Genomic DNA, 14595 nt, shown 5'->3' on the forward strand with positions numbered 1-14595 from the left:
TGAAATTCAGTTTTCCCCACTTTTTCTCAGAAGAAAATTACAATATTGTCTCAGAAATGAAAATGTAATTAGTGGTATATTTCAACATTTCGTGTGATAGTCTAGTTTTTACTGGACTTTTACATTCATTTGCAATAGCAGCAATTATTGTGCATTTTATCACTCCATAAATATTATTAATAAAAAAAAATTTGTTAAACCTCATATTTTTGAGAATTTAAACTTTTCACATCATATAATTGAAAATGTTTCATTTTTGACCTCAAAACACGAATAAAATCTATACATTGCAAAACCTTCACATAATAACATAACGCTTCAATCATTTAAAATGCTTTTAGCTCTTGTCCAATAAAGTTCCAAAAGTCTCAATCCAACATGATAGAGATAAAACGGATATTAAATTAGCTATAATAAAATACGATTAATTTTTTTATCAAGACCTTTACCAGTGTTACTATTGATAATAATATGTTTTTGGTTTTAGTAGGATTCACCTTTAAAACTTATTTGTTACAAAAGCATTCTAACTTAACTGTTATTATTTTAAAAAGTTAAATCTGTTAGTTATCAACATATATCAGCTCTTGCGCCATCTATTCCAAGTTTATTTGTTATTAGCCTTTTCACCATTAAAATGAAGTCCCTCCTCAGAAGTAAACAAAGCCTAGACTTTACACTTTTATTCCAAATTCTGGGGCCCGACACGGCCAGGTGTTCATGTCACTCGACTCGTAATCCGAGTGTCGCCTCTTCAAATAGAACATATTTATTTTATGGGATAGTTTAGGAAGCATTTGTTACATTCGTAATTGTTTATTCATTTTCTCAGCTTATAATATTTACGTAAAGTTTCCTTAAAATGAGTGAAGGCAAACTTTGTCACTTCTGTTATGATACTGACCAATAACAGTATACATATCTGGGGTGGCGAAACAGCAAATCGCGAACCATATGCGGCTCGCATATGTGGTTCGCAGAAATATGTTGGCTGAGCTCTTTTTTGCATCACAATTAATTTAAAAGGTAAATAAAAAAAATTCAAGCTTTATAATTTTTTACCGGGTATAAACTGAGGGTCCACTGGTTTAAAACATAAGTTTAATGGTCATGGTGAGTAAATGTATTTAAGAATTTTAATCTTAATTTTAATGCTAAATTTGAGTCAGGTATTAAAGAAATTTTGGATTAACAAGGATTACAGAAGAATTGTGCTGGAGAAATCATTTAAAAGAACTACCAGAGATGTAAGAAAAATGATACGATAGATTAGTTTAAATATAAACTAAATAAAATTATTCATCCTTAGTTTAAATCGTTTCGTTTAACTTGAGTAAATAAATGTAACGGAAATTACAAATCATTGATTCATTTAATGAATAAAATCAACATAAATATCATTTTACTGTTGTTTTGACAGATACCACTCGAGGAGCTTGGCGGGAAATTCAACATAATTCCTCCTGTTTGTTGTTTTATACGCTTAGAAGATTTGTCACAGATTTGTTTTACTGGGAATTCTGTTATACTGAATTTGAATAACTTACTAAGAATTATGTTATTAATTTATATTTCACTAATAATGTTCCATAATGATATTTGGTATCTTATGATCAGAAATTAATGCTAGTTTCATTATCTGGCATTACTCTACGTAGAGGACTGTTACAAATGCAACTATTTGTCTTCTTTGAGTTATGTTGCAGTTTATCCGACAATTAAGTTATAGAATAAACTGTAAAACACTAACCACTGTCCTCATCTTCATTAGACTGCGATAAGGTAAAAGACGTTGATATCAGCTGTAAGTTAGTTGGTTATGTGAAAAGTATTCTCCAACTTTTCATGTTTTTATAATGTGGTGATTCGACACAATCATACCTAAGGCTATAGCTGTGAGTAACGAAACTGCTATGATGTTACTTTCTACTCATTGGTTTTTAATCAAACAAACAACGAACTGAATAATTAGCTTTCTATTCAGATATATTGGTAAACGGATATAAATCAACGCCATAAATTTTATAGTAATGTTTTTCATTTTATTTTTGATACTGATGTACTTTTAAAGTCCGACATCATGACAAATAAAGTTTATGGTGTTTATATCGTTAGTTCATCCAAAACTAAATTACAGAGTTATTACTTTTTCTTCATTACAATCTGAATTACTTTATGTGAAAAATTTAATTTGATTTCTATTTTATCACTTTATTATTACTCATTTATCTATCATATTGAAACTTTCCTTTTGTGTTTAGGTTAGATACAGTTACGTTATGTTATGTGAAATTTATTTTATTACAACTTTTTCCAGTTGGTGTATCATGTGTGATTAACAACTCAAGTTCTAATTAAATACGATTTTTATATACGTGATAGTTTCATTTAACAGCTCTTTAAGATTGCATAAATAGATCTGAAATTATTGCAAATGTTGAATATACCAAATTTCCAAGTCATTCAAACGTGCTTCGTAAAGTATGTAATGCTGTTCTTTTAAGGTTAGTTTCATTCACTTTATTGATTTTAATGTCTGTCATATATATAATTTATAATATGTATAATGTATGTTGTATCAAATGGCTTACATAAATAGTATTTGGCAAACTATGTTTGTCGTGTATAAACCGGTCTGAAAAAGAACGTTTCTCAGAATTGGATATTACATGTATATAGTGTAGTGTTTATACTATTATTATAAACTCTTATACGTATTCAAAATGTTTAAGGAACTATATTAAAAATTTAAAGGTTAACAATGTAGCAAGTCTAACACTAATGTCTCATGTGATGTATGAATGTATGTTATAATGTTTATCATTTTTCATTTTATTCACTTTTTATAAGAATTATTAGCTTGATATCTTTGTTTGGAAATAACAAAGATCTAATGAGATATTTTAGATATTACGGTTAATAATAAGTAGAAATCTTATTCTCAATAAGCTGTATTAATCGCTGGATTAATTAGCAAATTCTAATCCACATTCGTTGATTAAATCAGAATTAAGTGAATATAATAAAATTGTTTGACTTTCAACAGTTTTAATGAATCTTATTAAACTGGACAATAAAATGTCATACTGATTTTCTGTATTGAAGTAATAATGTAGCTATGCAGGAAGTCTGGAATTGTTAACGCAAAGTAAAGCCAAAATGATCGTTCTTTGGCATTTTATTCGTTATGTGCCTGTCCACAAATAATAATTTAGTTTAAGATCATGATAAAATCACATCTAATAATGATTTCTGACTGTGGATGGCAGTAAAGCATAAGTAGTGAATTTTAATTAATCTTACAGCCACTGATTAGATTTGTTAAAATAAAAATAGGTTCGTGGATGTCACAGAATCTAATTAAACACTGTTGATGTCACGTGAATGTGTGACCGAATAATATCACTGCATATGGAGTTCAAATACTGTTTCAAAGTGTTTTTGCAATATTACATAGGCCTGATAATTTAAATGAGATACAAACTATTTTGGTTTTTGAAATTGTTTAAAAAAACAGGAAGAAAACAAATTCTGACTTAGATCCAATTATTTTGTTTATCATGATGAACATTATTATTTTTTTTTTGAAGAGAAATATAAATAAACTAAAGAAAAGAGAAGAACACTGATGAGAAACAAATATGAATTCTCTTTCATCTTGATATGTTTATGTGAGATATTCATTTTTTATTCTTAAAACTACGTGTTGGGTCAATCTTTTGTTTATCCACCTGGTGTCAAGATGACAATGTGTGGCCATTGTTTCTTAATCCAATGTTCAATAAGTACGTTCCTCTCCCAGTCACACAAAAACATGAGTTCAGGTTAATTTTTGTTACTCTTTGTCAGCTGAAACTTTCATGCTTTGTTGTTTGATTCTTTCAAAAAATATGAAACTCTGTATAACTTGATTGTCAAACTTATAACATACAAAAAAACTTTTAAGTATCCACAAAGTAGCTAGTGATGTTCTTTGTAATTGACCTTATAAAGAAGAATTTCAAGATTTTCGTATGAACCAAATGAGCAATAGAAACAGATACATATATATTACTGTTGTGTAGAATACCTTTCAGACTTCTTTTGGAGGAATCAATGAACAATCACCACTTATTCTGCTCATTTACTGCAGCACCTGGTGTTGGTATTAATTGTGCAATATTAGTGCAATAAACCAATGAAACTTCATGCAAAAATAAAGTATTAACTGTTTCTCATTATTTCTGTACCAGTAATGTGATGTCCCTAGAGAAAACAAGCTCTTAGTCTGAAACTTATAACCCATAATCCCTGGACAATCTTTTAAAAGGCTCAAATCTATTACTAATCAATATATTCATCTTTTGTGCAAGACTCAACATGGCCAAGCGTGTTGTAAGGCGTGCGACTCGTAATCTGAGGGTCGCGGGTTCGTATTCCCGTCGCGACAAACATGCTCGCCCTTTCAGTCGTTAGGGCGTTATAATGTGACGGTTAATCTCACTATTCGTTGGTAAAAAAATAGCCCAAAAGTTGGCGTTGGATGGTGATGACTAGCTGCTTTCCCTCTCGTCTTACACTGCTAAATTAGAGACGGCAAGCACAGATAGCCCTTGAGTAGCTTTGTGCGAAATTCAAAAAACAAAACAAACATTTTTGTGAAAACCTGTGGTTCCACAGATGTTTCAGATTAAAACCACTCACTTTTATCATTTCAATTGACCATATCTCAGAAAAAGATTCACTTATGTGTAAGTATATATGACACTTTTGTAGAAATATGGAAGTGATAGAGAAAAATGGTTATCATTTCTGGATTCAACGAACAGGAATTACTGTATGACATTTGAAAACTTTAAGACAAAAATTCATCACAGGTCTCTGCTATTCATTAACAGTAAAGAAGGGAAACTTATTATGCCTATGTAATAATAAATTATTTGAAAAAATACAGCATGAAGTGATTTTGTTTTCTCGGGATAGGACACAATACATGTTTGCAGTTCATTATACTTTGTTGTTTATCAGCCTATTATTAGTCAGTTATAAACTGAAACTACAAACTAGTTTATTTGCAGTTTAATTATCACATAACTTCATGGTGTCGCTTTAAGTTGTACATTTATAACGATTTTTCAATATTATAAACAGGGTTCTCATACGGCGATAAAAACTTATACATTTTGTTTCAGAAAGTTTATTTTAAATAATAATTTAATCCACATGTCTGAAAGTGAATTTCATTATGACAAGAGAACAATACAAAAATTAGTTTATTCCTTTCATACTATATCACAAATAACAACCTGTTATATGTAAATTTTATTATCTCTTGGGTATGCCTGTGGTGGCTTATACTTGGATTAGATTAATTTAAGATTCACATTAATTTAGAAAAAAACACATATGTAAAAGGGAAGACCAATATAAATATAAAAAAAGATAGAAAAGTTAGCCCTAACGAATATTAAACACATTGACACTTGTAATATTCTAATTGTTTGTGTTTGTACGTTTCGGTAAAACATTGCCATCCTTTAAAAAGATAAAAAAATCACTCCTCAGGTGTAGGCGGTGCAAAAGGATATTTTTCCTTTATAAACTTTTCAGAAAGTAAATCAGACATCAACGTCACAGATTAAACATTTAATTTTTCTTTTAATGAAGAGAAAATAAATATGTAATACCACCATAAGATTTTAGGATCTAGAGGTACCAGCAGAACGAATTTTAATTAGACCTAGTAAAATCGTTAGGCTAAAATATTCAAAGATTCAGTTAGTATCTTTCTTTTGCTTAAAATAGCATAAAATGTATTCTTTAAACGTTAAATGGTGAAAAATATGGTAATATGAAATCATTTCCTTATTACCCACGATTGGCAGTAAAAGAGCAACCGTTTTATGCATCGATACAATCATTCCTTAAGTCTGACTTTAGAGTTCATTTCTCCACGATCCACCTTCCTCAAGGTACAGTGGTATGAATGCAAATTGTATAGTTTCAATTATCTTACAATGTTATCGGTTCCTTAGATTAGTCGAATACCACATTCTGCTATTTCACGAAAAGACATATTTTGTCATCATAAGAATGTTTTCGTTTAATGTAATCGGGTTTTCTGTGTACTTTAATGTTATGGTCAAATAAGACCGAAGACATTGAATATTTGAAAAAGAAACGCTCTAGAAGAAATATTACAACATGGTATTGAATTTCATTAATTGTAATGACAATTGTGAAAAATTTAAGGGTAAATAACAAGGCAATAAAAACATAATATTTCTTGAAGAATATTAATAAAAGCTTTTTTTATATAAATATTAAAAGTAAATAATCTAAAATTTAAAAATAACAAATATTTATATATTATACTGCCATCTGTTCGTGCACAAAAATATTTTTTCTTATATCAGTCCATGTATAATGAATATAAATCTCTTCTCTGTTTATAGGTTTCACAGATGGTAATTATCTTGGTAATTTTATTTCAATTTCATCTGACACTTTTTCTAATTTACTTCTACGTATAAACCATGAACTCAATTTTCTGTCTGCAGCTATATACAACACTTGTACTAACTCAGATAACTCAGTCTCATAATTTCCAACTGAAATTATAATTGTTGGTAGATATTCTGAATTGTAGAATTGAAAAATAACATTATAGTTCCTAATTTTTGATGCTCAGAAGGTCTTATTTTTGTAGGTATCAAATTGGTAGTAATGTTTACTAGAGCTTGAGACACATTTTAAATTTCCTTCTCATGCAGTTCAAGTGTTTGGTAAAATGAATTCGTTATAATCGCCTGTTAAATTAACAATTTCTATAGATACTTGTTTTTGATTTTCTATTTTCTTGTTAATTTCACGTAAATCGTCTGTTGTTGCTTCTCTGAATAAAAATTTCAAAACATTTCCACCAGCGTCTATTAAGCCAAGTTTTTGTGGAGTCCGATCGTAATTCGAAAAGCTATCTTTAATATTCTTTATATCTAATAACAAATCTTCTATCTTAAGAAGATATCATCTGACATAGTTGTTATAATTTTTTACTAATCCTTCTTGTAAGATCCTTACCAGAAATAAGATAGCTGTTCCTTGATTTGTCGCATGAAATGTTGTCATATTTTCCGAACCACTGTCATCAAAACTAAAACGACTACTTACGTAAAAAGATTTATCGAACGATAAGAGTTATTCTCGTAATCAAACTATTAATCGAACGTACTGTGGAAACGGTTTATTTTCAAGAATTATCCACTGATCTCCGTTCAATAATCACTTACCGTTTTTACCGTTCAATACTCACTTTCTGTGCCGCAATGTTTCCTATTACCCATAGGATAATGAATATATAAAAGCTGCAGATATCTCTACTACTAAAATGTATAAAGACAAGTGTCAATAATCACACAGAGATATGTATATAACATATACGACAACGTTTATACACATCCTATATTGTCTACTTAATTCAAATTTCAGTTTCCATATGGCTTGACATATTGTTAAAAGGTTCTAGCACACCACGTGTTTCTTCACTGGAGCTAACACTAACTTTATTAATGTCATTCGAATCTTTCTACTAATACGATGGGAGGTGGATTAAAAGCAGTTGTTTCAGTGTTTATGGCAATTAACAACTGACAAATTTCTTTTATTAACTTGAAAAGAAAGTTACTTTCTCTATCCGACAGTAATTACTAGGATATATCGTATCATGTTATGTAGAAATGTTTCAGCAAACGTACCCGCCTTTTCATCAGACACACAAGTTATTTATTAACAAATCTTTATTTTGTTTACTAATCACATGACTTTAATCCTAAATTACTTCTAATTCATCCTCATTTTCGCTGTTAATTTCTCTGATTTTGTTAATAGACTATTCTCTTCGGTTTCTTCAGTTTCAGTGCCTGTTACTCTTGTTTTATTGGAGAATTCACATTACAAAGCTTTCTACTTGTTATATGAATTACTTTAAAATCATTGTCTTGGAGTAATAATGACCAACATGGCTAACATAGAGGAAGAGTTCATTGATGTCTTAGATATTCTATTTCTTTTATCAATAACTGACATTTGATTGGTTTAATAATTGATGTTTCTTCTCGTAATCTATCAAATACACGTTTTAATATTTCTAATATTTCTTCTACAGTCGCAGCGAACGCTATAACATCATGTAAGTAACAGAAACATTCTGAATGTTGTAGATGTAATAATACAATATACATTAATATCTCGAAAGTTGAAGAAGTAATACACAACAAAAAGACATTTTGTTGAACTGATATTTACCTTAAGGTGACACAAAAGCAGTTCTAGCTTTATCTTTATCTTTTATTTCTACCTGCCAGTATCCACCTTGAAATGAATAGATGAAAAGTAATTACTGTAATTCAAGCTTTCTAAAGTTTCCTGTATATTACGTGAGTGTCTTCAACTGTTACAACAATCACTTTTTTTAAATTTTACCCAAAACCTTAATTTTCCTTCCTTCTGAGGAACAAATACAACCGTGCACGCATGCGGATTCATACCGTCCTCAATTACTCCTTGTTCAAGCACATCTTTTGCACACTGTTTTTACACAAACTTGTGTTTTTCTGGCACTCTGTGAGGTCTCTGTGCTATAAGTTTATTGTTGTTTAACACTATTATGGGAATAACAATTTTTTGTACAACCAGGGTCAATACTCCTAGAAATATATCTTTATATTTTTCTAGTAATGTTATTACGCTTTGTTTATGTTTTCTTTCATATTTTCTAAGAAATGAATCTCAATTTATTTTATTCTGTTGTGTCTGATGTTTACTATTCCTCACATGATGCTGTACTACTGCAGCTAATGTTTCTACATTAGTGAGCTTGACTACTACTACGTGGTTAGTATGTACTACTTTTTCTTTCACATATTGTTTCATATAAACATTCACCAGTTTATTACAACAATATTGCTATATTAATTAATACCAATACTTGTATCTGTAATCTATAAATAAAGAGCGTAGGAGTTGAACATTGATTGTTCGAAAAGAAGTCTGAAAGGTGATCTATACAATTATAACATATGTATCTGTTGCTACAGCTTATTCGGTACTTTTGAAAATTCTGTAGAGTTGACTATCATGTTATACAAAGTTTTAATGTTTTTGTGTGAACGAGCTGGCAAAGCACGTAATCAAGACTTAATTAAGAAACAATGGCCTTAGAGAGTCAGCCTGTTACAAAGTTGATATATAAAAGACAAACTGCAATATGTGTTTTAAAAAGAAAACACGAATATTTCCACAAAACATCTAGATGAATCATAATATATATTCACTTGTTATCAATGTTATTCTCTTTTCTTCAGTTTGTTTATATTTTTTCTTCAGGAACATAATAATAAAAAATGTCATTAAGATGAGAAAAATAATAAATAAATATAACTTTGTTTGTTTTCTCCCTAATTTGTAAACAATTTCTACACGATAGAATAAAAAGAATATTAGTTTTGATATCTACGTATGTGAATTATAGAAAATTTGTTTTTAAAACTAAAATAACTTGTATGTAATTTAAATTATCAGATCTATGTGATATTGGAAAACATCTTAGGAACAGTATTCAAAACCACATATGCAGTGACATTATTGGGACACACACTTATGTGACATCAACAGATCAGTTTTAATACTTAGTTAGCTAATCCTCAAAATACGTTTATTGTTTGTTTGTTTGTTTGTTTTGGAATTTTGCACAAAGATACTCGAGGGCTATCTGTCCTTAATATAGCAGTGTAAGAGTAGAGGGAAGGGAGCTAGTCATATCCACCCACCGCCAACTCTTGGGCTACTCTTTTACCAACGAAAAGTGGGATTGACTGTCACATTATAACGCCCCCACGGCTGGGAGGGCGAGCATGTTTGGCGCGACTTGGGCGCGAACTTGCGACACTCAGATTACGAAGCGCACGCCTTAACGCGCTAGGCCATGCCAGGCCCCCCAAAATACGTTTATAAGATATGATGAACGATTGGCAAATGTGCAAGCTTTATTTCATAATACAATTTTTTACTAGATACTATGACATATAACGATCTATTTTCATTTTAACAAATGAAAGCAGTGGCTGTCAGACTAATAAAAGTTCGCTATTGATACTTTACTACCATCTACAGTCAGAAATGATTATTTATCATAATCTTAAATTAAAATATTTTTAGTCAACATACATAAAATAAATCTTTTTTTCTTTCTTTTTATACTGTCTGAGTCACACTAGATGGCACTATATTCCAGAAAATTGTTATAGGAAACTTCCATTTATCAAATGAAATCACGATTTCAAAACATTAAAAAAATTAAACTTAAATTTATAGATTTCTACATTTTTTTGGTAATTCCAGTCCCAACATATGATATTTTATTGACCTATTTTCGTCGTTTCCTTTTCAATAAGTAACTGAAACAGCTTTACTTTACTTTAACACTTCCATATTTCCTGCATGGTGACAGTCTTACTGTGATGCAGGAAAACAGTTTCATATTTTATTGTTCTATTTAATAAGATTTATCAAAACTGTTAAAAGCTGCAGGGGTCCCCTGCTAGTACAGCAGTACGTCTGAGGATATACAACGTTAAAAACGTTCGATTCCCTTTGGTGAACTCAGCAGATATCCCGATGTGGCTTTGCTGTAAGAAAGGACACGTACCCTCAGTTAGAGGGACAAAAGTTAAGTTTTTATATGCTAGTTCAGTTAATTATGAAGCAAATCTTAAACTAATACGAATAATTTAGGTAAATGAAAGATATTTCTGAAAAAAGGCCCAGTCGAAAAATTCATTTTATTCTTTTACGTTCAACATTTAGGAGGAATGAAGGAGTGGATGGTTCCTCCAAGAAACGATTTAGCAGCTGTGGAGGCTGATGAAGATACGATATGGCTCTTAGATTTTTTCATAAATTACTAGAGCATCATAATCTAATCTCGAGGAACATACAAATTGAAATTCAAAAATTCACATTTCATCTTTGTTTTCGTGTTATGCTTTAGCTGCCACTTGGGTAGAGCGCTCGACTCATAATTTGAGGGTCGAGTATTCGAATCCTTGTTACAAGAAGTATGCTCGCTTTTTCAGCTTGGTGGACGTTATAATGTCACGATCAATCTTAATATTTGTTGTTAAAGGAGTAGCCCAGGACGTAGGGTGTGTGGTGATCACAAGCTGCATTCCTTCTGGTCTTATGCTGCTAATTTAGGGATAGCTAACGCAGAAAATTCTCGTGTAGCTTTGCGCGAAATTCCCAAACAAACTAAACTAAACTTAGCTTTTTTTATATACGTTTAATAGGCTCTTGTGCATTCAGTTCTACGTAACAATGTTAGTTATTTTAATAACAAAGGTGTATGTTACATTGTACGTCATATTCAATGTAACCGCTGAAATAATTTGTCCTTTTGAAAGTTTCGATACTTATGTTATAAATTCATTACATACGACATTTACTTATGTTGATTGTGGTGGATATATCTCAGGATTGTTTGATGTTAAACACAAAGCTACGCAAAGGGCTGTCTGTGCTTTGCTCACTACGTGTTTCAAAAGCCGGTTTCCAGCTTTGAAAGTCCGCAGATATGTCTCTGTGTCACTAGGCGTCGATGTATTTCAGGAAACAAAATAACTCATTGAAAAGCCCACATTAATTATGTTGGTGTTGAAGTGAAACCTACCAGGCAGTAGATTGGGGTCTACAAAATATTAAACCGAGGTACTTTTACAATTATTATTAAATTTAAAAACGTTAAAAGGTGAAGACGAAACATATCCACTTTAACGAAATATCTATTTTTTTCGTATTTTTAGGACTAAACAAACTTAGATCTCCTTCTTAAGTTATTAATAACAAGCAATTTTACAGCTTTAGTACCAACTTATAACTAGCCTAGCATGGCCAGATAGGTTAAGGCGTTTGATTCATAATTTGAGGGTAGCGGGTTCGAATCCCAGTCGCATCGAAAATGCTTGTCCTTTCAGCCGTGGGGGCTTTATAATGTCACGGTCAATCCCACTATTCGTCGGTAAAAGAGTAGCCCAAGAGTTGGCGGTGGGTGGTGATGAATAGTTGCCTTCTTACTTTGCTAAATTATGGACGGATAACACATATAGCCCTCGTGTAGCTTTGCGCAAAATTAAAAAACAAACCAACTTATAACTATTCGTTATTTAACAAATTTCTTTAATCAGTTCATGGCATACAATGTTTTACCTTTTATTAATGGATTGTATTCATGTGTAGATTAAGATAAAGCTTGCTTTGAACCTCTACATTATTATTTTTTGGAATATTTTCGTTAGTTTTTTATTAACGGCGAAACCGTAGGTAAAACAAAAAATATCTTCTTAAAGTTGTTCTTTCGTTTCATTATTGTATGTTATCTTTCAAGTTCCTAAAACAAAGATTTTCGTAATTCTTCTTAGGTACGGAAAAACAGGATTAGGCGCACCTTGGTCCTGAGACAAGACTATAAGAAGGTTCCTGTTTCCAAGACCAGACGATTAAAATAACTAAGGTTGTTCAAAGAAAATTCGTTACTATTAACTTTGTTCTACAGCACTCGTCTGAAGAACGAGATATTCAACTTTATATTCACTGACGAGAGACAAAAATTAAAACTTACCACAAAAGAAAACTTGTTGCACTAAGTCGATAGCTTTCGCTTTACTTTGTCCTCCGCTGGTATAGCGGTAAGTCTACGGACTTACAACGCTAAAACCGCTGGTTCGATTCCACTCGGTGGACTCAGCAGATAGCCCGATGTGGCTTTGCTATAAGAAAAAACAAACACACACTATCTGTTATAGTTATAAAATATAATTGGGGATTAGGGGGTAGGATGGTTAGTTCTTCTGAGAAAAGGCCTAATATGCTATACTTTGTATGTTTTTTTGATAAAAAGTCGTTTTTTGTATTATCATAAAAAGATATATCTCAAAAAAATTCAAACTCAACTTTTACAACGAAGTGTATGAATTCTAAGTGTGATTTATGTTCTGACGTCAAGTATTAAGAATGACAGATTTAGTTTTTTCGGACATTGCAATAAGTTTATTAGGATATGCAGATACTATTACTAAATCAACGGGCCAGTCTAATAAATTGTGGCAGAGATGTTTTGAAATGAACCATATGAGAGTATCGTATAATGAATGATATAACTTTAAAGTAACACCTAAAACTTTGTGTGTTAGGCTTAACTAAGCCTGTTAAATTTGACTGAGCCTTCACATTTCACAAAATTAAAAGTCAAGGTTTTACACAGTGGCAATATGTTGTTTTGAACGAAATCGAAACTGAAGTCAAGTTGTTTACATGGATATCAGTTGTCATACTGAGACTTCAACTCAGAACTTCCTAGTACACTCTAGGCCATTGAAATTCTTCTAAACGTCTAAAAGTATTCGACCCTTAAACGCAAACAAGATGCTGAAAACTCCATGTCTCAAGCTACATCAATAAAGAATGTTTTAAATGTATCTAAAACTGCTTTTCTCGTGTCTTCAAACAGAAATGAGATCCTAACAAACATGGAAACGCCTTTAAGCAATGTTTCAGACTCATTTGTACACGATTCTTTTGAATATGATATGCATCTTGAAGAGTATATGTTTTGGAACTAATTGAGAAATACTTTTATAACTTACATCACAAATGACGTCAAAATACGAGAAAAAATAGCATCGAATTATCTCAAAGATAAGTCATTTTTATTAACAAGTGTGTTTTTTTCTTGGTTTCTAGCAACACTTAAACATAAGCATCAAGTGAATTGCTATATAAAGAGAGAAACAACGAAGTTTAAAACAACTTAAAATCGTCAACTGGTAATCTAAATCGTTAAAATCATGTTTATCAAAATTGAACAAACTCAAGACAATTTTAACTGGTTTATAAATCGATTTGAGTATTTCAATATTTTTATTTCTGTGAAACAAACAGAATGCACAAATAAAAATGTTAAAAACAAGAAAAAAAATCATAATTTATACATTGTTAACCATATAACCCTAATGTCTTGAGTGTTCAGATTAGATTTTAACATGAAACATTTGTACATAATAATTCTGGTCTCATTGAGGCAAAATAATATAATAGTTAAATATTATATGAAGGTTAAACATAGATTATTTTAAGCGTTTGGATATATATGTCTATGGTTTATTTTTGTTACCCGTTCTAAAGATTGTACTGAAGGATGTTTTTATCACTGGGAGATTATTCTGGGGTCAAAGAGATTGTTCTAATTGATTTTATTATTGTAGAAGTTAAATATTGATTTCCTTTTGCTTGCTTAAACATAAGATAAGTGAATAAAACTGACAGAAAAAAGATTATTTGACACGTCTAAGTGAACACTTTCTGGTATCAGTAGAAGTGTCAATTTATTATTTATTATCCTCTGTCTAATTCCAGTGGCACACTGGTATGTCTGCAGACTTACACCACTAAAAACCAATTTCAATATCTGTAATTTTCAGAGCACAAATAGCCTGATGTGTATCTTCCTGCTTAATTCCAAACAACAAATTATTATTGAGAAAACGAAACATTTCTTTTTTTCTC

The sequence above is a fragment of the Tachypleus tridentatus genome, chromosome 6 (genome assembly GCF_004210375.1).
Source record: "Tachypleus tridentatus isolate NWPU-2018 chromosome 6, ASM421037v1, whole genome shotgun sequence".
Taxonomy (NCBI): Eukaryota; Metazoa; Arthropoda; class Merostomata; order Xiphosura; family Limulidae; genus Tachypleus; species Tachypleus tridentatus.